This window comes from Ambystoma mexicanum, chromosome 4p (genome assembly GCF_040938575.1).
Source record: "Ambystoma mexicanum isolate Mex_15411 chromosome 4p, UKY_AmexF1_1, whole genome shotgun sequence".
Taxonomy (NCBI): Eukaryota; Metazoa; Chordata; class Amphibia; order Caudata; family Ambystomatidae; genus Ambystoma; species Ambystoma mexicanum.
Genome location: NC_090927.1, coordinates 423101488 through 423127258, shown reverse-complemented (window position 1 = coordinate 423127258; position 25771 = coordinate 423101488).

Genomic DNA, 25771 nt, shown 5'->3' with positions numbered 1-25771 from the left:
TCCTCACCCTCCTAGCTATATCTGTGGCCTTAGACGCTGTCAACCATGCCTCCCACCACCAAGCCTCTTCTTTTCAGAGAATAACCACAGAAAGACCTCCAACAGTGTGTTCTCCTTCTGTTCACATATAGTAAAGAATTCTAATTGTAAAATGTATGTTTTAAAACTAATTCTACCTCTCCTGAATATGTCACTTAGAGAACAAGTGGCATCTGCCTAGATGATCTCATGCCTTCAGTATTACTTGCCAATAACTATAAACTATACAGAACAAGGCCGCAAGTTTTCTACTTGACCTGAACCATGGGAACATATTGTACTGCATTGCTTTTTTCACTTGCTCTCCTTGTGAGCGCATATCAGCTTCAAGAATCTCTTTCTAATCCATATAGCCTAATGGAACTCCTGCCCTGCTTACCTGTAGCAAAAGGAGAGGAAATACCTTCCTGCTAAACTCCCTAAATGCTGCAGATCTAAGCCTACAGTGGTGATGACAGCAGAAAAACGGAGCTGGATGGCCAAACTCTGAATTCTGTTCAGGCAGCCCTCTAGAATCAACTCCCTTTTGCTATCTGACATTGCACCAGATAGTGCTAAAACCTACCACTTCAACAAATGGTTTGCCCTTGAGAACTGAGCAGTCATGTACATCTTGGACTTCTGTGACTCCCTAACAGTCTCCTACCACCTTCATATTGCATATTCACTGTCCCTTTTCTTTCCCTAACCCTTAATCCTCAAGGGTCTTAACTGCATTTATTACATTGTTGTTGTATATCCCTTGCACTTCACCTGTTTCCATGCCCCTAGACTTAAAGGATAGTTCTGGGACTTTTTTTGTATTGTCCCTACGGTTCGGCCATGTGTTTTTAAGCATAAATCGGTAGATCGTAGAAAACTTTCCTATGGACCTTACCCGACTTTTCGTCCATTAACGCACTCGAAATCAGCCGCCATTTTGTGATAATCCTATCATTTCCCCCCATCGACCTGGCTCACCTGCGTTTGCGGCACTAAATCATATCCCCCGCCCCTGAAACAGACTTTATCAAAACATTCATATTCCCCGCCTCTATCCGTGACGTGACTGTGCTGCGTAGGCAAACGCGCCCAGGCGTCTTCTACGCGACTCCACACAGAACCCGGAAACCAACACAGATCAGCTCACAACACAGCGCGCCACAATTCGGAATATGAAACTGTACTTTTAAATCAAACCGCAAGATTGTAAATTTGGTAAAGTACATTTATTTGACATCAAATGTTTAGAGAATATTCAGCGATTTGCATTTTTATTTGCTCACGTTCCAAAAAGTTCGTTTTGAGGCACGCGATGTTCCTTTGCTGTACACAGGGTCTTAGATCATCTCACAATACAGCCCCTGAGCCTGACATCAGCAGACGCGTACCGGCCATTTCCCAACGCCAAAGCACGTTTTGTGTCAACAATCTCTGCGCCTCAGCTAATGAAGTGTCGCCATGGAAATGGCAGGACGCCTCTTTCCTCAATAAGTATAAACACACCGTTTCACAACACACAGCAGCAGATTTTCGATTCCATTACTCTCTCTGTGTTACTTTGAGTATTCTGTGACTCGTTTCTGTGCTCTGGTCAGCTACCTTCGCCGCTTCTAGGCCTTGTGAACACCTGTACCATCTCTGTAAATTATTTTACTTTCTTTACCACACAATGGCTACAATAATGCCGTATATGTACGAGCCCGAGTACACCGAGGAGGAACTACTGGAAAGGCAAGCACGCGAAAACGATGGGGATTCGGACGGCAGTTGGGAGGACCAGTCAACGGATGAAGAGCCTGGACCATGTCGCATGGACAGCGTCTCCACCTGGTGCACGTGCAATCGGTGCGAGCTAATGCCAACTGAGGAGGAGAACTGCTGCTGCCGTGAAAATTCCGGGTGCTTGGCCTACATTTCGGAAGGAGAGCCAAGTCCGCAATGCATCACCGAGCTGCCAGAGTTCAGGGAAGCCTGCCTCTCACGGACCGTGTTGAGGATGATGATGGTGCTTATGCACGAACTTCGCGGCACTGTTCGTCCGCGTAATCCGAGTAACGAGTAAGTATACTCTGGTTGTGATGTCAGTGATGCCACTACTATTTCATGGTCGTCTCCCACATATAAAATTACATCTACATATCATTCGAACGCATGTAAATTGGTTCCATATTGTGCATTTTCTAGATAGAATTTTTTTCAAAGCAGAATGACATTTTTTACCTGAATCGACATTGATAAGAAAGTGTTGTCATTTTAATACAGTTTGCATCTTTCTTTTTCACAGGTGGTACAGGCTGGTGGCCTATCGTTGCTTCACTTGGTGGCTTCACGGGAGGCTCGGACACCGCGTTCGGAGAGTAATACCTGCCTGTGCGGTACTTGCCATTAGACAACATTTCCCCAGCGACAGTGGACAATACCGCAGATTTTCCCTGGATGTGCTGCAACCGGAACTTTACAATGTGTAATGTTTATTATTTATGTTCAATTGAAATTAAGATCTAAAATAAAACCCAACATATATTTTAACAATGGTTGTTTTGATTTTTTAAATGAATCTAGTGTGTCTCCATCCCGGCCTTGCCTCCTCCCCCAAAAATACTTACCACACCACTTTGTTCAAGCGTTGGCAATAAAAGGCCGTTGGATTTTATTGATACAAAACATGGTTATAGGTAAATAATCAATATGGTTGATCATAATAAATCATCCTTTTGGGCACCGGGTACAGAGATGACCCCCTCTGGCCCGTGCCGCCTTGCCACCACAGGCCAGCCTGCTGCTGACTAACTGCCTAGGGATCCAGGGTCTCCAGGGTGAACTGCACCCATATATTCTCCTGGGAGGGTGAGGTATTTATAAACTCACCCCCCTGCCTTCCATGTACTAGATCCTGCAGCCTGCCTCTTACATGCAGTTAGATGGCCTCTCCTTGGTGAGGCCCTGCGGCAAACGAGTCTTGTCTGCACGACCACCGCCCCAATCCACCCCCGCCCTATCAAAGGCAGTTCGCACCGGGGTACTTGCGCTGGCAATTGGAGCTGTCAGGGAGCGATAAAGGCCAAGAGGTGCCAAAGACCATGTATACTTCAAAGTGGTCTATAGAGCATGGGTTGTTGTTCCCATGTCTACCTCCAGACCCCGTGTCTCCTGCCAAGCATCCCCCCTCATGCTGGACGCCCCCCTGCAATCCACATAAGTGTGTCTCCATTCACATGTCTTCCTGTGTCTTGCCTGCACGACCACCGCCCCAATCCACCCCCCGCCCTATCGAAGGCAGTTCGCACCGGGGTACTTGCGCTTGCAAGTGGAGCTGTCAGGGAGCGATAAAGTCCAAGAGGTGCCAAAGACCATGTACACTTCAAAGTGGTCTATAGAGCACGGGTTGTTGTTCCAATGTCTACCTCCAGACCCCGTGTCTCCTGCCAAGCATCCCCCCTCACGCTGGACGCCCCCCTGCAATCCACATAAGTGTGTCTCCATTCACGAGTCTTCCTGTGTCTTGTCTGCACGACCACCGCCCCAATCCACCCCTGCCCTATCAAAGGCAGTTCGCACCTGGGTACTTGCGCTGGCAAGTGGAGCAATCAGGGAGCGATAAAGGCCAAGAGGTGCCAAAGACCATGTACACTTCAAAGTGGTCTATAGAGCACGGGTTGTTGTTCCCATGTCTACCTCCAGACCCCGTGTCTCCTGCCAAGCATCCCCCCTCACGCTGGACGCCCACCTGCAAACCGCATAATGCCACGACATATACACGTCATTCATTCACAAACACACCCCTGTTTCGAATTCTTTATAACCCACTTCATATTCCTAATGAGAACTTCTTTGCGCTTTGCTAGTCAACCCGTGAAGGTGCTGGTTATGTGCTCTTCGTCTCTGTGAACTTCCGTGACCACTTCGAGCAAACTCGTCAGTTTGCAACCTGTGAACTGCTCCCTGTTCTACGACAAGAAACTACTCTGATCCCTGCATCTAACTGTTTGTTCGTCAAGGTAAGGCCATGTACCATAATCATTTTGCGTCCAATTTTTTAATTTATATCTATTTGCTAGTAGTCATCAAATTGCATCCATGTTTTCTTTTCGTTCAAGACAGTACATGCAAGGAACTAGTCACATGTTCTGAGTTTAGTCAAATTATTTTTCTATTTTTTTAAAGTTATTCAAATACTTATCCGCATGTGAATAACGTGTATAGTTCCAAGAACCAAAACGAACCTTGCATTGAACCTTTTATGTGTCATTTAATTTTTTAACACATTGGTATTCATAGAGAATTGTTGATCTTTACTTTTCAGAACTTTCCACAATGCCTGCCTGTTCCGTTGGCGGTTGCCCTTCGAAGACCCATAATAAATCTGAAGGTACTATAATGCATGTTTTCCCTAAGACAATAGATCAGATAAGAGAATGGGTCCGATATTGCGGATATCCACCGTCTGAACTTGAAAGTAGAGTCCTAGAAGTCTTTGCGGACAAGAGGGGTGATCGATACCGCATCTGCAGCAGGCACTTTAGCTCAGACATGTACTCCACATCATTGCTAATAAAGAAGAAAACACCGTGAGCAACGCGAAAATTGCTCTCAACCGCTATTCCCACTCTATTCGTCCACATCCCTCCACTGGTGAGTCAAGTTTACGGATTTCGCTCTCGGCCTTGCGGTAGTGTGTAGCATTAGCTAACAATAATTTCCCCATTTATGTATCCACTCAATATGAAGGCGGAAGATTCTCCATCCGTGTCGTTATTGCAGTCATCAGCCACTTCAAGCGCCTATCGGGTAATCTTACTTAGCTATTCTGCCACTGACTTGTTTTAGGCATGTAAATCAATAGTTTTAATTTATCGTGTAATTATTTTACCTAATGGTACACCCTAGTACTCGTCCTCTAGTCTTTGTTTTCAGTTATAATTATTGTTATCCAAAATAATGCAAGTACTGTCTTTCAGGGAGATGCTGAGGAGTCCAACGCATTGACGACAACCGTTGATGTCACTCAGATGCTCGAGGTACGTTTCCGGACAGTTCCATCGATGGAGATCATCAGATCTTGCATTCTTGTAGCGTGATTGTTACACACAATGTTTCTTTCGTTTTTAGCCATTGATATGTCCTTCTGTCGTCGCCCTCCTATGTGTCTTCTTTTTTCAATATTGTGTTCATTACTAATGAAAGTCCTATGTTTCAGGGAGTCGATGGAGCATTAGTCCAAGAAGAAGGGGGAGCATGCAGTTACGGGTCGGCGCAACAGCTTGCAGAAGTGTGCACCGCAGTTACAGCGTCCCTTGATGTTCTTATGCATTTCGAGGTATGGATACGGACAGTTCGATCAAGCGAGATCATATGACGTGATTACATCCGCTATACTTCCTTCTTTATTAACGCAAGTACTATGTTTCAGGGAGATGACGGAGCTTCTTCTACAAGAACATCACCCCTAGTAGTTGATGCAGATCTCTGGGTGTTGATACTTCCAACGATTGAGCAAATCGAATCATATTTAGATATCCATTATTTATTTTAGACAATTGATCATTTGTGCAGGTCTATTTAGATGAGCCGTTGACGCCTGCACAAAGTTTATGTTCTTTTTAACAAAATAGAAAACCATACTAATGCAATTACTGTGTTTCAGGGAGTTGCTGAAGCGTCATCTTCAATAATATCATCAATGGAAGTCTATGCGGAGCCCGAGGTATGGATCTTGACAGTCCAATCTAACTAGATCAACAATGCGTGAATAATTGTCGTTTGAATGTTCTACACAATGCGTTCATTCGTGTTTTGCTATTGAGATGTACGTGGGTATTGGTCTCCAAGTACATTTTGTGTTTTCAATTTTATTATACATACTAATGAAAGTTCGATGTTTCAGGGAGTCGATGGAGCGTCAGTGCGTGATGGATGTGCTTATGAAAATATAGTCATTGCAGCGCAAGAGGAAGTGGAGACATGCACACACGAGTCGGAGCAACAGCGTCCAGATGTTGAAGTTCGAGGCAAGAAAGTTTCAAAGAAAAGAAAGCAAAAGAAGGTTAGTGTCCTGGTCACTATATTATGTTGTTTTTCACTGTTAATAGTTCAATACTGTAAGTTGTGTTTAAACTGAACATCCCTTTTCCAATCTGTCCTCTAGTTGCGAGTGGGTGTACGAACTAGATCTACACAGACAGTGAAGCGAACGAGAGATGTTGCTTGTCAAACCTTTTGCCAGGGACTTGAGACTGGAGATGCAGCGTGCCAATGGGAAGAATATGAAGTGATTGACAACGGAGCTACACCACCACCAGCCATTGTTAGTGAATGTCCTCCTAGTAGTTCGGATGCAGTCGGAGATCAATTCACAGAATCCACACCCGCAAAAACTAAGACCGCGAGAAAGTTGAAGAAATTGTTTTATTCTCCCATCGCCGGAGAAGGAACAGATGTTGCAATGGAAGAGAATGAAATGGACGACAATGAAACACCATCAATATCACTGAACATAGCGGAAGACGATATCAGAGATTGTACCTTTAATGTGAGTGACATGTCCTCAACGTTACAGGCCGAACCAGCTGGGATGCAGAGTGACAGTATAAGGAAAGAGGCCAAATTCATTGTATTCGATAGTTGTTTGATTGATATTATTATTAAGATGAAATGTGGGCATTCGGTTGGTGGGGAAGAATGTGGGGAGCCATTGATTAATGTGACTCGTGCAATTCGAGGCACTAACCTTAAAATACATGCCACCTGTACACAATATCATCCGTTCTCATGATCTGCACAACCCATGCTGGGGCAACTGCCAGCAGGCAATCTACTTTGTGCAGCGGCCGCACTTTTTAGTGGTTCAAGTTTTAAAAAGTTAGAGTATTTCTTTCAGTTTGTGGGAATCCATTTCATTGCGAAAACTCAGTTCTACAAATACCAAACCGATTATCTATTTCCAGCCATTAGCGAAGCTTGGCGAATGGAAAAAATGTCTATTGAAAGTACATTCGCGGGCAAACGGTTCAGGCTAGCCGGTGATGGACAGCGCGACAGCTCAGGATTTTCAGCCAAGTACTGCACCTACCACTTTCAGGACATGGAAAGTAAGAAAATTGTGAGTTCGGTGGTCGTGCAGGTGTCACAAAGTACATCCTCAGTGGCCATGGAGAAAGTTGGCTTTGTAGCATCATTGCAAGAACTACAATCGCGGGGAATGGTGATCGACCTGATAGCCACGGACAGACACGTTTCAATTGCCAAGACAATGAGAGAAGAGTACAAAAATATAAATCACCAATTTGACGTATGGCATCTTGCAAAAACAATCAATAAAAAAATGTCAGCTGCAGGTAAAAAAAAAGATATGCAAGGTATTTCACAGTGGTCCAAGTCAATCAGCAACCATCTTTGGTGGAGCTCAAAAACATGTGAAGGGTCGTTGGAAATTCTACTGGAAAAATGGCGGTCAGTAATGCTACACTGTAGCAACGTTCACCGCTGGACCACAAACCAACATTTCCACAATTGTGAACATGGCCATTTGTCCACAGAGGAGGCACGGAAGAAGAAGTGGTTGATTCCTTCATCACCCACTCACAAAGCCATTGAAAAGATTGTATTTGATAAAACTATAACAAGAGATTTGAGGGGACTCACGGAATTCTGCCACACAGGAGATTTGGAGGTGTTCCACAATATGTGCCTAAAGTACAGGCCAAAACGATTGCATTTTGGCATGGAGGGCATGATAAATCGGACTCTTCTAGCGGTCTTGGCACATAACCATAATGTTGGGCGTCAACAAAGTAGGACGACCGGAACTTTAGGGACGCTTCGCTACAATAAGGCCTTCACTAAAAGAAGTAAACAATGGGTGATCAAACCAGTGTTTGAGGATATGCAATATGAGTTTATTGAGAGACTTATTGTTGATGTCCTAGATAGGCACATACATGGAGTTGTGAACGAACCTGTGCAGGGGACAACTGCATTGCCACCCAACATTGCCTCTGTTCCATGTCCACCTAAAGCAGAGCTCATTGAGAAATACACATCACGGTTTAAATGATTGTAATTTGATTGTCTGTTCTCTCGAGTCTCCTCATGTTGCAGGCCCATTGAATATGTGTATCTATGTAATGTGTAAATAAAAGTGATTGCTCAGTGCACATGCAATGTGTCTCTCCAACCTTGCCCCTCCCTTCACCGTGCAGTAGTGCGAACCACCCGGGTGTCACCTGTGACTTTGCTCTCGAGTCTCCTCATGTCGCAGGCCCATTGAATATGTGTAGCTATGTATTGTGTAAATAAAAGTGATTGCTCAGTGTACATGCGATGTGTCTCTCCAACCTTGCCCCTCCCTTCACCGTGCAGTAGTGCGAACCACCCGGGTGTCACCTGTGACTTTGCTCTCGAGTCTCCTCATGTCGCAGGCCCATTGAATATGTGTAGCTATGTATTGTGTAAATAAAAGTGATTGCTCAGTGTACATGCAATGTGTCTATCCAACCTTGTTCATTTGCGCATTAAATTAAACCAAACAGTAATATAAATCATTTTTCAAAAAATATAGAATGTCTCCGTATTTATGGTTCTCTGGGGCTGCAAAGCACGCAGACAAAATGCAAAGATGGAGTGTAAATTTCAAGTCCTGTGAGATGGCCTTACACTGAATGTAGCTAACTAGGAATGTGTGCTCGTTCAAAGTGAAGGTCAGCTGCTTTGATTTTTTGCTCGGGTGCCGGAATGGCCCACAACTCAGTATAAGGTTCTATTGTTATTTGACCTTGACAGGCCGGGACCATCCCGAAAGACTTCTTTTTGGGGGTGTGGTGCAATAACGTAAGAAACGATAATGAATAAAATTTCAGAAACGATAGCCATTTAATGTTCGTTCATTAGAAGAAATAACGTCGGCATAGGAGGAGTGGTATTTCGGGGCTGCCCTACGCACAGACACAATGGAAAATGCAAATATAATGTAAGTAACTCTTTAGATGAGTTTATACCGCAATTTAATTACTATACAGTAGCTTTAAAGACGGGTTAAGTTGTACTTGTTCGTTCTATGTGGCATATTGTTTTGTACCGCGCACTATCTTGAGGAGAACCATCTCCTTTTACGGAAGCACCTCAAAACCTTCCTCTTTGCTTCTGCTTTCTCTCTCCCTCTCCCCTGCTACAACTGGTCCACTGTCTGCGACCACGGTCCTGGGCCCTTCCACTCTCCACCTGCACTGCCTCCCTGTCAACCCCTGCACTGGGGGACTGTCTCAGTATCCTACAGCCCCACCTTCCCAGCACTTGTTCTGCACTTACCTTGCACTCGCCACCAGCTGGCCCTATGTATTTATTATTTTGTGCTACTTACCTTGTACTCCACTTCCCCCCTCCCCTTCCCCTTGCACTTTTACCTTCCCCCTACCCCTGCACTTGCGCGATCTGAATGACACCTGGCCTAGTAGGATTGTTGTCTGTCTTCTCCTTGTTCCCCCCTACCTCCCTGCCTCGCCACGCCTTGAAACACTTGTGTATAGGCGCGTTGCAAATGCCATATTATATCATATCAGTGACGAAGTGGTCCACTGGCGCTCAGGCGGCTCTGAAAAAGGCGGAGGAGAGGGGGTGGGTTACTGGAAATGACGTATAATACCCAGTTGCACTGTCCTAGCTATGAAATAATTTCCCGACCTAATATATAAAATGAATAATTTTAATAAAGATCTGATGGTGAGTGAGACTAATTTCATTTTTTATGTTTTTAAAACAGGTACATCCTCCATTATTGTCCGTGTCACGAGTACCAGACACCGACGGATGGCTTTTACAACCGCCAGTTGCTTCTCCGCGTGAACAACGTTACCACCCTGACCATTTTATGGGACGATCGCCAAGTACAAGTATGCCCTTACGCGGTACTAATGGCTAGATGCAACATACATACCGTTGTGGTGGCCTAGTGCCTCGTTGTTGGAACAGCCATGCGATTATGAGTGCGACCGAAGAGCTTATTTTATCGTAAACCAACACCCTGTGTACTGCACACGAACATCGCGTGCCTCAAGACGAACTATTTTGGATCGAGAGCAAATAAAAATGCAAATCGCTGAATATTCTCTAAACATTTGATGTCAAATAAATGTACTTTACCAAATTTACAATCTTTCGGTTTGATTTAAAAGTACAGTTTCATATTCCGAATTGTGGCGCGCTGTGTTGTGAGCTGATCTGTGTTGGTTTCCGGGTTCTGTGTGGAGTCGCGTAGAAGACGCCTGGGCGCGTTTGCCTACGCAGCACAGTCACGTCACGGATAGAGGCGGGGAATATGAATGTTTTGATAAAGTCTGTTTCAGGGGCGGGGGATATGATTTAGTGCCGCAAACGCAGGTGAGCCAGGTCGATGGGGGGAAATGATAGGATTATCACAAAATGGCGGCTGATTTCGAGTGCGTTAATGGACGAAAAGTCGGGTAAGGTCCATAGGAAAGTTTTCTACGATCTACCGATTTATGCTTAAAAACACATGGCCGAACCGTAGGGACAATAAAAAAAAAGTCCCGGAACTATCCTTTAACTCACTTGAATGTATGTGCTTTCCCATATCCTCCTCGTATGCACTTAACTGATCCAAATGGTTTCCAAGGCCCATGAAAGTTCAGATGTCTGTACCCCTTTCCCATTGTTTTGGAAGTGCAATGAATGAACTGCAACATAAGTTATATTATTTCTTGTGTTTATTAGATAAATGCTAGTTTAAAGCCAATACAGTATGGGACATAAAAGAAAAATAAAGAAAAAATAAAGTAAATTACCCAGATGCCTCTGCCCGAGATAATAGGTCTTTGAAAGCAGTAAAGAGTACATTGTGTGTCAGCCGATATCACAAGCGATTATGACTATCGTCAATTTAGAGCAGTGGTGATTGGTGATCTTTTAAAGTAGTGGGGTGTAAACATTTCCCCAATGGGAGCGTTCAAGTGTATCATGGGAGCCTGAAGACACTAACAGAGTTTTGGGGGAGGGCATTTCCAAAAGCTGTTCTGAAAATAAAACTAGATCTTAAAAGTACCAGAATATAAAGCAACAGCAAGACGTGGATAAGGATCTCCTGTATGGAATGAGGTACAATGTTGCCTATTCAAGCAATGTTCTGCAGCTGAAAAACATGCCTTCTTCACAAAACACAACTGTGACATCTTCATCTGTGTTTATATTTTGTTCTTGTCCTCTACGCCCTTTTTAATGAAAGCTTTCCTACTTTTAGGAAACATTCCTGGTTGCTCAGAACTGGAACTGCATCCCCTCCAGAGGTGAATTCTACAGGAGATGTCAAAAATATTTGACAAAATGCCCCATCCCAGTTTGGGTCCTGGGGATCCCTTTTCATTCTGGCGGACTTCTGATCTGCTTTTATAATGTGAAAAAGTAAAACTACAAATCCCATAATAAAACAAAAGTAGCATTGGAAAAGCCAATAATATTGCCGTTTACTGCTGTTCCTTATATGCTGCAGGGTGGAAGGAAGAGAGGGCAACATTTCAAAGGAGGATGTGATAATGGGCGTGGCTGCACAAGAGAATGAGAAGAAAGGGGAATACATCAAGGGAGGAAACAATTGAGAGAGGGTGCCATCGATGATAAGCAAGAGGAAATAGGAGCGGGAAAGAGTGAGAGGGTAAGAAATAAAGTGAGAGTGTCAAAGGAAGGATGCGAGTGTGTAAAGTGTGGGGGTGTGTTAGGTGGTTTGTAGAGAGAGTGGAAGCAGGGGGTGGGGGAGGGTAGAGAGAGGTGGGTGGGGGTGGATGGGTGTAGAGAGAGTGGGGTTGGGTGGGTGTAGAGAGAGTGGGCATAGGGCAGGTGGAGGGTAGAGCGAGTGGAGTGGAGATAGGGTGAGTGGGTGCTTTATAGAAAGTGGCAAAGGGTGGGTGGGACTAGAAAGCGTATGCATTGGGTGAGTGGGGGTAGAGAGACTGGAGGCAGATACGACCACATCACCTGGTCCTCATCGACCTTCACTCGCTCCCACTGCACACACAAATCACCTCCAAGTCTTGTTAAATCGTCTATTAGGCAGTCGTCCTCAAGTCACCCAGCTACCTCACGGGGAAACTCAGTATCTCCGGCGGACAGCACACCACCAGAAGCCAGAACACATGCAGACTTGAAATCTGCCACTTGAGAAATGGAATGGACCAGAAAACAAGCCTTCTGTGCCTATGCACAAAGACTATAGAACCTCCACTCCTTGAGAATCAGACTCGCCCCCACACTCCTACATTTAAAAAAAAACAACTCAAGACCCACATCTTCAAGGAGTCTCTCATCCTCAATACCTAGGCCATCATGTCATCCCACACGCAATCTGACTCACTAGACGCCGTCTGCCCCTCTCCTCCTCGCCACCCTGTACAGCTCAACCCCTCCTCTGTGCCCCTCTGTATCCTACCCTCGCTGTATATCTATTCTGTTGTTACCTCTGAAAAGCTCTCTGTTATGCATCTGCACTTTTGTATACCTCTGTAAAGCACTCTGTTCTGTATCTGTAATGTTGTATACCTCTGTGAAGCACTCTGTTGCTTCTCAAAGCTAGGTCTGCGCTCAATAAACACCATAATAATAATAATAATAATAATAATAATAATAATAATAATAAAAAGGGTGGGTAGGTGTTGTAGAGAGAGTAGAGGTAGGATGGGTGGGTGGAGGTAGAAAGAGTGGAGGAAGGGTGATTGGATGGGGGTAGAGAGAGTGGAGTTATGGTGGGTGGGGGTAGAGAGGTAGGGTGGTTGGCGGTGGAGTGGAGGTAGAGTGGGGTAAACAGAGTGGGGGTTGGGTGGGTTGTGTTCAAGAGAGTTGGGTAGGGCGGGTGGGTTCGGTAGAGAGCAAGGTAGGGTGTGTGGGTGTTGGTAGAGAGAGCAGGGAAAAGTGGGTGGGTGAGACATTGGAGGTAGGATGGGGGTGGGGATAGAGAGGGTGGAGGTACGGTGTGTTGGGGGAGTGCCGGTAGATGGTGAGTCACTGTAGAGAAGGTGGGGTTACGGCTGGCTGGGGTAGCAAGATTGGGGGTTGGGTGGGTGGGCATGGTAGGGTGGATGTTTATAGAGAAAGTGTGGATTGGGTTGGGGTAGAGAGAGTTGGGTAGGGTGGGTGGGTGGGGGTATAGGAAATGGAGGTAGGGTGTGTGGGGTTAGAGAGAGTGGGGATAGGGTGGGTGGGTGTGAGCAGTGGAGGTAGTGGGTGTGTTGGGAAAGAGAGAGTGTGGGGTTAGGGTGGTTTGGGACCAGGGGATTGGGGGTTGGGTGTAGAGAGAGTGTGGATTGGGTGGGGGTAGAGAGAGTTGGGTAGGGTGGGTCAGAGTAGAGAGAGTAGGGTATGGTGGGTGGGTGGAGGTAGAGAGAATGGGAGGTAGGGAGGACGAGAGTAGAGAGAGTGGGGGTAAGGTTGTTGGAGGGAGTTCGAGAGAGTGAGGTAGGGTGGGTAAGTTTGGTTAGAGAGCAAGGTAGGGTGGGTGAGTGTTGGTAGAGAGAGTGGGGTAGCGTGGCTGGGTGTGGGAAGACAGAATGGATGTAGGGTGGGTGGGGTAGTGGAGGAGGTGGATGGGTTGGGTTCGAGAGAGTGGGGGGTAGGGTGGGTGGGGGTAGATAGATGGGGGTTTGGTGGGTGGGTGTAGTAGGGACTGTGAGTATAGAGAGACTGTGGATTGGTTAGGGTAGAGAGAATAGAGGTAGGATGGGTGGGGGTAGAGCAAGTGCATTGGGTGTGTGGGTGGGTTTAAAGAGTGTAGGGTAATGTGGGTGGGTGGAGGTGGAGAGAATGGAGTTAGGGTGGGTGGGTTAGATAGAGTGGATGTAGGGTGGGTGGTATAGAGAGCGGGTGTTGGGTGGGTGGAGGTAGTAGGGTAGGTGGGGGTTATAGAGAGAGTGAGGATTGGGTGGGTGTTAGTAGAGAGAGTAGGGGTAGTGTGGGTGGGTGGTGGTAGAGAGAGTGCGAGTAGGGTGGGTTGGTGGGGGTATAGAGAGTGGCTGTTGGGTGGGTGGAGGTAGTAGGGTAGGTGGGGGTTATAGAGAGAGTGAGGATTGGGTGGGTGTTAGTAGAGAGAGTAGGGGTAGTGTGGGTGGGTGGTGGTAGAGAGAGTGCGAGTAGGGTGGGTTGGTGGGGGTATAGAGAGTGGCTGTTGGGTGGGTGGAGGTAGTAGTGCAGGTGGGGTGTTATAGAGAGAGTGGGGATTGGGTGGTGGGTGTTAGTAGAAAATGCATCCACCTCGCCGCACCAGCATACTTGTCGCAAAGAATCCACCCATCCTCCTCCTCAAGACCAACCAGGACCCCCTATGCCAACCTGCTCACTGTTTCAGGGTAAAAAGAGCTGGAGCAGGTGGCGCCAGCTTCCCCTACCTAGCCTCACTGCACTGGAATGCCCTCCCACTGCCCTGCGAGCCGAACCATCACTCACTGCCTTCCTTAAAACCATGAAAACCACCCTATTCGCCTGACCACCCCACCTTCTGATATGACGTCCATCCCTTCCCCGAGATACTACAAATTGTGTATGTTTTTATGCATAACATGTATAACATCTCTGCTTTACAATGCACTAACGTATGCTTACTGTAACTAAGTCTACTGCAATTAACAGCGCCACAATGCTCCTTGGGCTGTCTGTGCGCTATATAAATGTTAAAAATAAAAAGAAATACATAGTAGAGAGTGTGGGTGGGGTGGTTGGGCAGAGATAGTGAGGGTAGGGTGGGTGGGATTATAGAGAGTGGGTGGTGGTAGTGAGGACAGGGGTTGGGTGGCTGGAGGTATAGAGAGTGGGGGTAGGGTGGGTGGCTGGTAGGGAGTGTGGGGTTGGGTGGGTTGGTGAGGGTATAGAGAGTGGGTGTTGGGTGGGTGGAGGTAGTAGGGTGGACGGGGGTCCTATAGCGAGTGGGGATTGGGTGGGTGGGTGTTATTAGAGAGAGTTCCACCCACAAGTTCTTTCTGACAGCCGCCTCAATTTCTCCTTTTCTTGTTCACACGCAGTGTTACATTCTGGTATTTTTAGTTTTTCGTTCAAGTTGGAAAAAATTAAAGCTGCAGTCATATTCTTTTTTGCTTAACGTATTTCTAACATTGTCAGAAAGGTTTGTTTTGCGATTTGCATATTTGGTAAATCGTCCCTGCAAACCCGAGTGTTCTTGATAGTCAAACAGCACATTTCCCGGTAAGGCATATGGTCAAATATATAATTGCTAACATTACTTGAACCCTTAGGCTCCCCGCGTAACGTTAGTGTGAGATCCTGGGTTAGTCATTATATTGTACTGTCCCTTAACTGCCAAGATTAAAAATCCCTATTCAAAAAGGGTGTTTTATTGCACCATTCATTATAACCATATATATGTGTCATCTCCCAAAGTGTATTGGTCTCTTTGCAACTCCTATATGAAACCCTCAAGATACGCTTGAGCATTACAAAAGAAAAGCCAATTCCGGTGATGACATTTTTCTGTGAATACAGAGCGAATGCAGATACAAGTGAGTGGAACACGCACCACTCTCGTCTTTGGCGAACAGAACCCTGAAAGAACAGGCCCTGCATGTTCCTTTAATGTATTTAAATTCAGGACATTTTACAATTGCTGGCTGCAACTGCCAAATATGCTGAAAGCGTTAGAAAGCCACTGCTCCTTGTAACTTTGCCCCCCCTGAGCCCAACTTAAAAAATAAATAAATGCAGCGTTGGCTAGCAAAGGGAGAACTGTATTTGACACTGTTGAAGAGACAGTGGGCGTCAGTATAAGTCTGGCGGCTGCGGTATGAACGGTACCGTTAAGGCACGGGCACCGTTCATACCGGACCGCCGCATTATGAGTTCTGCTTGCGGGTTCCTTACCTGGTAAGCTGTGTGGCACCCGCGAGCATAACTCATAATGCTGCCGGTACCGTTATTAACGGTGCTAGCGCATCCATGCTCCCCACCCCCATTCTGCCCTCTGGAAGCCCGGCATTACCGCCTCCCGTGAATGGGCAATTATCGGCCCACTCATCTTGTAATGGGCCGGTTATTGCCCAATCGCGGGAGGCGGTGCCGGTAGCGAGCATGGCGGAAAGGCAACAACGGCGCCGGTAGTGCTTTCGGCGCCATTGTTACATCACCGCCACATTCCGAGTTTTGCTTGCCGGTGCCGGACTGCACGCGTGGTCTGACCAGGCGTGCAGACCAGCAACCGCAAGCAGCACTCGTGATTGCACAGGTACCGTTATTAATGGTGCTGGTGCAACCATGCTCCCGACCCCCATTCTGCCCTATCTGGCAGAATGGGTATCGGAAGGCCGGCCATACCGGCACCCGCGAATGGGCAATTACAGGCCCATTCATCTCGTAATGGGCTGGTAACGGCCCATTCGCGGGTGCCGGGGCCGTAGCGAGTTTGGCGGTAGCCGTGCCCTTAATAACGGCACGGGTACCGCCAAACTCGTAGTGAGGCCCAGTGACTCTCGACCTCAACAAAACATAATTTGGCCTCATTACAAGTACACCGATGCATACATAAAGTGGAGGTCATTCGGTTATCGCCTCATGATGTATCTCCAAATTGCCACCAAACTCATAATGAGGCCTAATTTGCCCACACCCATGTGTCTCTTTACCATTGACGCTCATTTCACCAACCCCCATACTCTTGTTTACTCTGGAAGTGCACAATTCATTTAAAACCAAACGAGTGAAATGAGCGTCCTTTTAAGATTGCAAGTTCTTTCTGTTCGAGTGTTTTCAAGTTACACACCTTTATGTGTAAATATCGTGACAGCAATTACCATCTGTGGATATGCATTACATGTTCAGTTCCTGGTTTGCGCTGATCTCAAAAACACGGGCCTGATTTACAACAAATGTTCAATGGGAAAAGCCCATTGAAAAATGCTTTGCAAATGAAGGTCACGCTCTCTTACACATTCTCACACACGTACTCGCATCACACGGAAAGCATACGGTTTCATACACTGGTATTTGTGTTGCTGTCACTCTCACAAAACTGTTTTTAAATAATTGGACCTTTCAATTTACCTTACTAATCTTTAATTTCATGTCCTGAATGTCACGGATCAGCCTCAAGGAAGCACCTTCTCCTGAGCCTCACACTACAGTTCCTATGTTTTTATGGGGGACGCAAGGCTTTCTTCTTCCTGGGCTGGACGTTAGTGTACTCTGCAGCAAGCATGCAGGGCTGACTGAATTCAGCACCCCTGCCCCCACACTTTGCGCTAGAGGACCTGTGCACATGTGTCTAGGGGGCGCACGGACTGTTCACCCCTGTGTATGCACAGATTGTACTCTGCACTTCATAGTTACTTAATTTATGTTGTTCCCTTTAAGCAAATTACTTATTTAGCCTGGTGCTTAAGTGGAATAACCTAAGAATGCAGTGGCTGGATAGGGTGGGGAGGCTGTGCCCCTCCGCCCACAATGAACAAACCGCCACGCGAGTGAATTCAAAAACAATACAGAGGGAATCCGACAAACCTGCAAAAGGATTATTGTACATTCTTCTTTGCAATTCATGCTGACAGAGGGGGAAAAAGGACAGCAAGTGATGCGGTCTGCATCGTGTGTCTTAGGACAGTGCTGCAATAGAGGCTTAGCAATCGAGAACTATGTGTCCCAAAATCAGAAAATAGATCAATAGAGAAATTGATCTTCTCCACCCCTACCCATAACCTCACAAGTCATGGTGGTAACCGAATCAAAGTGACCTTTTAATTAAACAAAAAGGCAACATGTTTTATGAGAACAGCTTGTAATTATAGCTGTCTTGTTTGTTTATGGCACACGAATCGATAACATAATGAAAGAGCACCACACTTGTAACATAGGAACACTCACCTTCACAGATGAACAAAAACTGATCTGATCGAATTCATCCATATATATTACTCATGTTTGACCCAATCCAGCAAGGCTGGTGCCCATTTCAACAGAGGAAGAAAAATCCCCTGAAGAAGTTCCAATAACTGCCCATGAGAATGCCATGAGGAAGGATGTGGCAGGGGAACCAGTTTGGAAGCAACTTTAGGGGCTGGTTGATGCTGAGTGAGTAGTTTCGCAATAATTATAATCCATTTTTGGCCTGCTTTATGTACTCTATTAGAGTGGTGTGGGTTTTCCCAATCGTTTATGGTGAGCACTGTGTGCTAATCTGATGGGTTTGACTAGTGTTTTGGTGGCCTTTGACCTTGATTTTCTGTGCTGGCCTGAATCCAGCTGGTGCAGTCCGATGGTTGTAGTCCTTTGTTCGTGTCTGGCTTTTTCCTAGTCCCACCCTCCCCTCTTGCAATTGGTTGGAAAAGTCAGGTGTGTTTGTGCTTTGGATCCAGCTGCCATTTTCCGCTTGCTTTATGGAATGCCATGAGGAAGGATGTGGCAGGGTAACCAGTATGGAAGCAGCATTAGGGGCTGATTGATGCTGAGTGAGTAGTTTCACAATGAATGTTATCCATTTTTGGCCTGCTTTATTTACTCTATTGGAGTGGTGTGAGTGTTTTTCCAAACGTTTTTGGTGACCACTGTGTGTTAATCTGGTGGGTCTGTCTAGTGTTTTTGTGGCCTTTTGACCCTGTTTTTCTGTGCTAGCCTGCATCCAGAGGGTGCAGTCGGTGGGTTGTAGTCCTTTGTTTGTGTCTTGCCGTTTCCCAGTCCCACCCTCCCCTCTTGAAATTGGTTGGAAAAGTCAGATGTGTTTGTGCTTTGGCTCCAGCATCCATTTTCCACTTGCTTTGTGGACTGCCATGAGGAAGGATGTGGCAGGGGAACCAGTTTGGAAGCAGCTTTATATACGTATGCCGCAGTGCATGCCCCCGGTCCTGCTCTCATGCTTGGTCGCAGGCGCTTTACTGATAACCACCATATCACACTACTACACTTACTCTCTCCTATACACCATCATTCAACTAGAGCACAGCTATACTATGACATATTCGACCTAGCTGTTCTCATACTAACATGACCCCACAAACAACTCATCCTAATAAAACAGAGCTAGCTGAGCACATACCGGCTAGTTTAGGCGTCTCCAAAGGCCTAACGCAGCCAGAACTCAGTCTGGGTGTCCACCCTCCAGACTGAACACATCCAACCGATTTCCTCTGCACCACACCTATTGCTAAGAAGCGGCTATCATGCAACAACACACCAGCTGCACACATATCCAGTGCGCCCACGCACCATACTACACTCTCTCTCTCTACTGACTTGAACTGCGGTTCCCGATGGCATTCAACCTACCAGCGCTTTGAGGTCATACCAATGATACATAAGACGCTTTATAAATGCCAAGTAACATAACATAACATAACCAGGTCAATAGACTTGTTGGAATGAAACATGTCGGGTTGTATAACAACCCTAGGTATGAGGTTGATAAGAAAGTAGACACTAGTTAGGTGTTTGTTGTGTACAAAAAATAATCATTGAAAGATCAATACAACCAGTACAGACAAACCATTGTCTTTCGCTATTGCACAAAACCATTTTTGAAAAACTTTAAAAAAAAGAAAAAATGCAACTAAATTGTTGATAATTAAAATGAGATAGGAAATATATATTTTACGTACAAGTAACTTTGAGGTGCAAACAGCACTTTTTGAAGTTTTTTAACCAAGATCTGTGCCTATGTTTACGTGATAATAAATTGATTGAGCTACTTATATGAAATACCAATTGAATTCTTTTGACTCCAATATACTTCTCTGCAAACATATTTAATTTGTTATAGGATGCTGTACCTGTATTCCTACAAGACATTCATATATTTTTTTCGTTCATATCAATAACAGAGGGTCCTTTAAATGTATTGTTTCTCCTTAACTTTCAACATGTACTGGTCTCTGAGTCTCTCGTCATGCGACAGACCAAAGTTGCACCTGTTTGCCAGTTCTCTAAGCGCTGTCACATAATCTTCTGCAGATTCATCTTTACCCAGATCTCTTGTGCTAAAACGATAATGTTGCAAGATAATGCTCACCTTCTTATCATAGTGTATGTCCATCTTTCTAAAAAATAGTCTCATATGAGTTAAGCATCTCCTCACCTTCCCCAGAGCCAGAAGCTGGAGACTTAGGTTCTGGGAGTCTGAAGCTTGGGCCATGGGTCACCATAGTATAGTCTTGGAAGTCCTCCTTCCATGAATTCCACATTACAATTGGCTCCCCTGGACAGTGAGAAACTGTGTGGGAAGATTGTGCATGGTCAAGCAAAGTCATTGTGACAGAGATTTAGCATTAATCCTCTTCAAAGCATATAGAGAAACACAAGGAAAGAAAGCCAAACAAACGCTCGGTCAGTGAAGCATTACACCTTACCAGTTTGTACAATGACATGTAACCCGGGTCCTCGCCGAGCAGTTAGCTCGAAAATGCATCAAAAATAAACAAAGCACGTCACAAAGTAGGTTCACTGACGTTACCAGAAGTATCTCACACCAACACCATGAGGGCCTTTCCTCTAAGGTCTTTACCTTCACTGATGGTGCAGAGCTTTTCCAATGAGATCTGCGCTAAACAGGGCTACTAGCAACCACTTACATGGTACAGAGCCCTTCCACTGAGCTCCGCTCTGTCCGGGATCCGGAGCGTTCACAGCGAATGCCAGGATCTGGATGAGGGTCACTGCTCTCACCGGGGCCTGAAGTGCACGCACCCGTTCAGTGAGCTTCCGGTCAGGTGAAGGGAAGCACTATGAAGGATGAGCTTCACTGCTCCCACAGTAATCTCCACCGGAATAGTGTAGCACTCTGGCACAGAGCAGAGGCCTTATCTAGACGATGAGCCGCAGCAGCCCGCACTCATGCAGAGACAAGCAGAAGGGTGTGTAGGAAAAGAAGAGCCTCTGAATTTTAGCCAGGTCAGCATTTCACCAAAAACTTAAAACTGATCCCATTTGAGACAAAGGTGTGAGACAAGGGTGTGAGACTCTGAACTGAATCTGGTGTGGGTCAGTATTGGGAGTGCTTTAAAACATTCAGGGTAAAAGGGGGGTTTTGAGATTGGCATTACATAAAAGCATGTATGACGTGGCTGAGGGGGGACAAACCATCTCCAGATTGTACGACTTATTTCGGGCTAATATGTAAACAGATCTTTAATATGGTAGTCAACTGATGCCCTGGTTTCAACTTTATGCCAAGCATCAGACAACTGCATTTTGTCTGGATAGTCTCTGTTCTGATGTGTCTTGCTGTCTCCGTGCTGCCTGTTTGCTTGCTGGTGCTTGATGTCTTTGATGGCATAGTTCAATTACTTTCGATGCCCTGGTTGCCTCTCTACGCCAAGTATCATATACATTCTGAAAAGTAGATCATCTCTTGGGTGGCTTGATGACTGAATTACAGGTTTCGTGTAAGTAGGGATGTGTACACCTTGAGTGTAAATAAGACTAAATAGGTCCTCATTACGAGGTAGGGGGTAAGGGATTACCGGCACCGGTAAGGGTGCCGGTGCCGGTAATCCCTTACCTCCATATTCCGAGGTCCCTTAGCAGGTCCCTTCCTTAACACCTGGTCTGACCAGGTGTTAAGTGCAAATTGCGGTACCGTTATTAGCTACTTCCCCATTCCCATTGAGCCCTATGGGGGCTCAAATGGGAATGGGAATGGTTCTCAGAATGGAGACTTACCGGATCCTCCAAGGTTGGAATGACCCGGTAAGTACCCATTCCGAGAACCCGGACCCGGTATGTGGTAAGGGGGTAGCCATGGTGCTAATAGCACCATGGCTACCTCCTACCTCGTAATGAGGCCCTAAGTAAGTATTAATTGCCCTGGATTATTTGTACTAAGATTTGGGCCATTCTTAGCTTTTCTATTGGTCGTTTGTTATGCAAATGTTTAGATTTTGCAATGGTGTTTCGTTAAGAAAAATAGCTGTGGTCTTATTTAAGCAAAGTAAGCATTAGTTCCAATTTCAACCACCAAGGATGCTACTTTAGCAACTATAAATTGAGCAAAACAAGAATGTGTCGTGGTATTATCCACCAGGGGTCCAGCTTTAGTAACTGTAAACAACACCATTAGATTCCTCCAAAAACGTTGCTCATATTATACCCCTTTGTAGCCCACTAGATAGTTCCCCCTTAATTGCCATAGCGGTCCAACAGACAAACGTAGAAAAATATATATTAGAAGATTCATAAACTAAAGATTTTTCTCTCACAACTACAGTATACTGACCCTAAAATACTGTAGATCTATATCTCCAATGGACTTGCTGTTTTAATTGCACAGTTTGTGGCAGAGATTTGGGTTATAGGGGAAAGGACAGACACATCAATCCTGGAAACACCCAGAAAATCTCTTGTCTACGGAGAAATGCCCAAGAGTAGGCCTTGATTCGCCTTTTTTATTATTCAGCAGCTCTGATTGGCATTAAAAGTTGACTGAGTGAGTCTTGGGCAGGAATTCTGGCTCTCGGGTTTGTAAATGATCTTGCCTGAATTTCAGAACGCATTCACACAGACTAATTGGCTTGCAATATTGCACGAATATACCTGAATCTAGTTGGAGATTTGATCAATCTGGCTGGTTTCATGGATAAACATGAATCACTGTGTGAGGCACTGTTCCAATCTATTCCATTCTATAGTAATGACACAGGGGCAAAACGTGCTCACATCTCGTCACTGCCAGACAGTTGAATGCTGCAAAGGTAAGTTTGCTGAACATTCTGTGCAAAGGAAGTTTAGATTTCGAAGTAAAAAAGAATGTGTTTACAGTGGGTCAGTATGGTTTTCAAAAGTATATTGTCTAATTTTAAAATAATTGAAAACGCTGAGTTTGTGCACAATTACTATCTTTGTTTAGCCCCTGTAGCCAGGGGTCAGGTCCTAAAAAAAATGGTGCCGGGACTCATAACATACCAATGGAATGTGATGTCACCAGACACTAGCATATCGCAGCGAAATATGCCAATTTAATTCAATTGGCTTTGCATAACTATACACATTTCACAGGACGAATGGCATTTGCCTTTCAGAAAATCATCGCACATCAAAAACCTAGGGTGAATATTTTCTTCAAATAGTGTTTTGAAAACCTTAAGAGGTGTGCATGTTTTAAACTCCATGAACCAATGCCAATGTTTTTCCTGGATCATGCAGTCCCGAAATGTGACATTTCTCCTTTAGTTGTGTGTTACATTTCGTCAGGTTATGTGGTACAGTGGTGAAGTGCCTAGCCTTCACATTGTTAGGGAGAATTCTCAGAAATGTGCTAATTCCCTCCACCTTAGAGACCCCCAGCAACTTTAATGGATTTGGAGGACTTGATTTATTTTATCCTGGAGAGAGTAAGATCCTTTTTTTCCACCCTGTCATGTATTTTAATGTGATTTTGTACACCCTGTTCCTTTTGTTTTTGGAGTCTGACAAACTCCATAGGCATTGGGCCTCATTAGGACTCCGGCACTACACCATGGTTCATGCCGGAGTCCGCCATGGCGGAATGGGGAATTACCACCCCATTCCGAGGTTGGTAGGATGGTAATTCCCCATGCCGCCATGGCTCTTCCCCATTCCCATTTTTGCCCCATAGGGCTCAATGGGAATGGAGAAGGTGCTAATTACGGTACCGCAAATTGCGGTACCGTAATTAGCACCACGGTCCCTTTACGGGTCCCTACTTTAACGGCTGGTAAAACCAGCCATTAAGGTCGGGCTTGCAAAGGGACCTCGTAATTAGATGCTAGGTGTTTAACGGCGCCGCAGCCTGTTACGGCGCCGTTAAACACTTAGCGCCTGGGTCATAATGAGGCCCATTATCTTTTACATTGTGTCACACAGCACCTTCAGTGCAGTGGCACAGGGAAGTCTTTCAGATTTCCCAAAGGTTTGAAAACCTTCTCTTGGTTAAACTACTGTTTCCATGAGCAGTAAAGCGAAATTGACTTTACTTACATTTGTAACTTTCTAGACCCAGCACACACTATCTTACAATAGGGTGCTGGAGGGGTTACCTAGTATCCTCTTTGTCTAGCTTCTCGTGTAACATTTTCTATGTTACCCTTTCCTCACTGAATGGCTGGTGGCAGTGGTTTCGTTTTAACTACCATGGTGTACATTTACCGCAGGCTGCGTTCACAGCTGCAGTAAAGTACCCAAGGGTGCAATTTTTGTCAAAATGGCTCCCTTCTTCTTTTTTCACCATTTCTTTGTGGAAAGGCCCTTCATCAGATTTACTCTGTGTGCCAAACCAGGTTTGGTCCCATTGTTTGTTTTGCCTTTGGCGGGATTCACAAGAGAAACCCGTCTCTGGCTCCAGGGTGTCTGGTGTAGGCAGGAAGTGAGTTAGGTGCCCAGAAGTCCCTGTGCTTAGTCTCCTAGGAGACCCAAATGCAATCTGTGATGATTGGCTAGCTGACTGTCCGGCAAGGACAGCCACCCTGCTGGGTGATTGACAGCTGCCTGGAATGAATGTGAGAGAACTGAATAAAAGGCAAGTCTTTTGGCTTGGAAGGCAGAGTCGACCACTGGATGAAGGAACTGAAGAAGAACTTGAAGAGGATGCTTGCTGTAACTCCTGGACTGTTGGTTTGCCCAGTTAAGCCCTGCTGCAGTGCTGAAATGCCAAGTTTGCATTGACAGAGAAGCCCCTGCAAGGACCACTTCTCCCCTTGAGTTGGTGGGACCAATCAACTCCAAAGAAAGCCACCTGGACATCCATCTCGGAGCTGGTTGAATTTCCACAGAGTTGCTTCTGGAAACCTTATAGCCATGGAGAGGAACACCAGATTGTGTGTGTTACTTGTAAGCTGGCCTAGAGCTCCAGGAAGATCTTCTGGACTCCCAGGAAGCAGGAGTGACCAAGCCTGAGCCCCCTAAACAGATTGCAGGACCCCAGAAGCAAGAAAAGTCCATCTCAACAGCCAAGAACCATGGTGTTGCTATTTGCAGTAGACGCGAGGAGGTGAAACACTGAACAGCCACTGAAAGTGAAGTTTGCCGGTTGCTAGTTTTGACCGTCCAAGTGCATTGTAGGAGTCCCCCGACGTTCTCCATCTTGTCCCCACGACTGAGGCCCAGGAACAGTGAGATCTGCAGAGCTGCAAAGGAACAGGAGTCATCTACTGCATATTTTCTTCATTTTAAAGGTACTGTAAAAAAGCCTGAGAGAACTTACCTCTTGCTGTAGAGTTGCTTGTATACTACTCACTCATATAATCAGCTTGTGGCCCTAAATTTGATTCTTCTTTTCTTCAAAGACTTCTAAAAACATTGTGCAAAGACTTTCTACTTACCTACAAAGAAGGGCTTCAGCTTACATAGATGGTTGCCTAGTGACTTTGGCTTAGCCTCTTCCACTGAATGACTCTTATTGGGGGATCTGAAAGTATTTGCCTGCTTAAGAATATTTTTGGTCTCTTGTTTGTTCTAAATAATCCTTTCCTTTGACTTATTACCATATGATCCTAAATGCAATAGTGATACATTAATGTCCCCAGCACCTGAACAATTGAAGTCACATGAGGGTGTAGGAAGTGCCTGTGGGCCATCCCAAAGGGTTATCTATGGATTTAGAGATATTAAGAGTGTGTATTTCGTGAAGTGTATTTGAGTGTTACTATTATATTGATCCCTTCTGACGAAGGCTTATTCTAACTGACTTATAAATAAATTAATAATTGTGTATTCAAGAAACCTTGAGTGTAAGAGTTTATTTGAATACTTGTAACTGTAAATCTCTGTGTAACTCCACTACAGCTCACATTGACCGGCTGGCTGCTCAACATGCTAC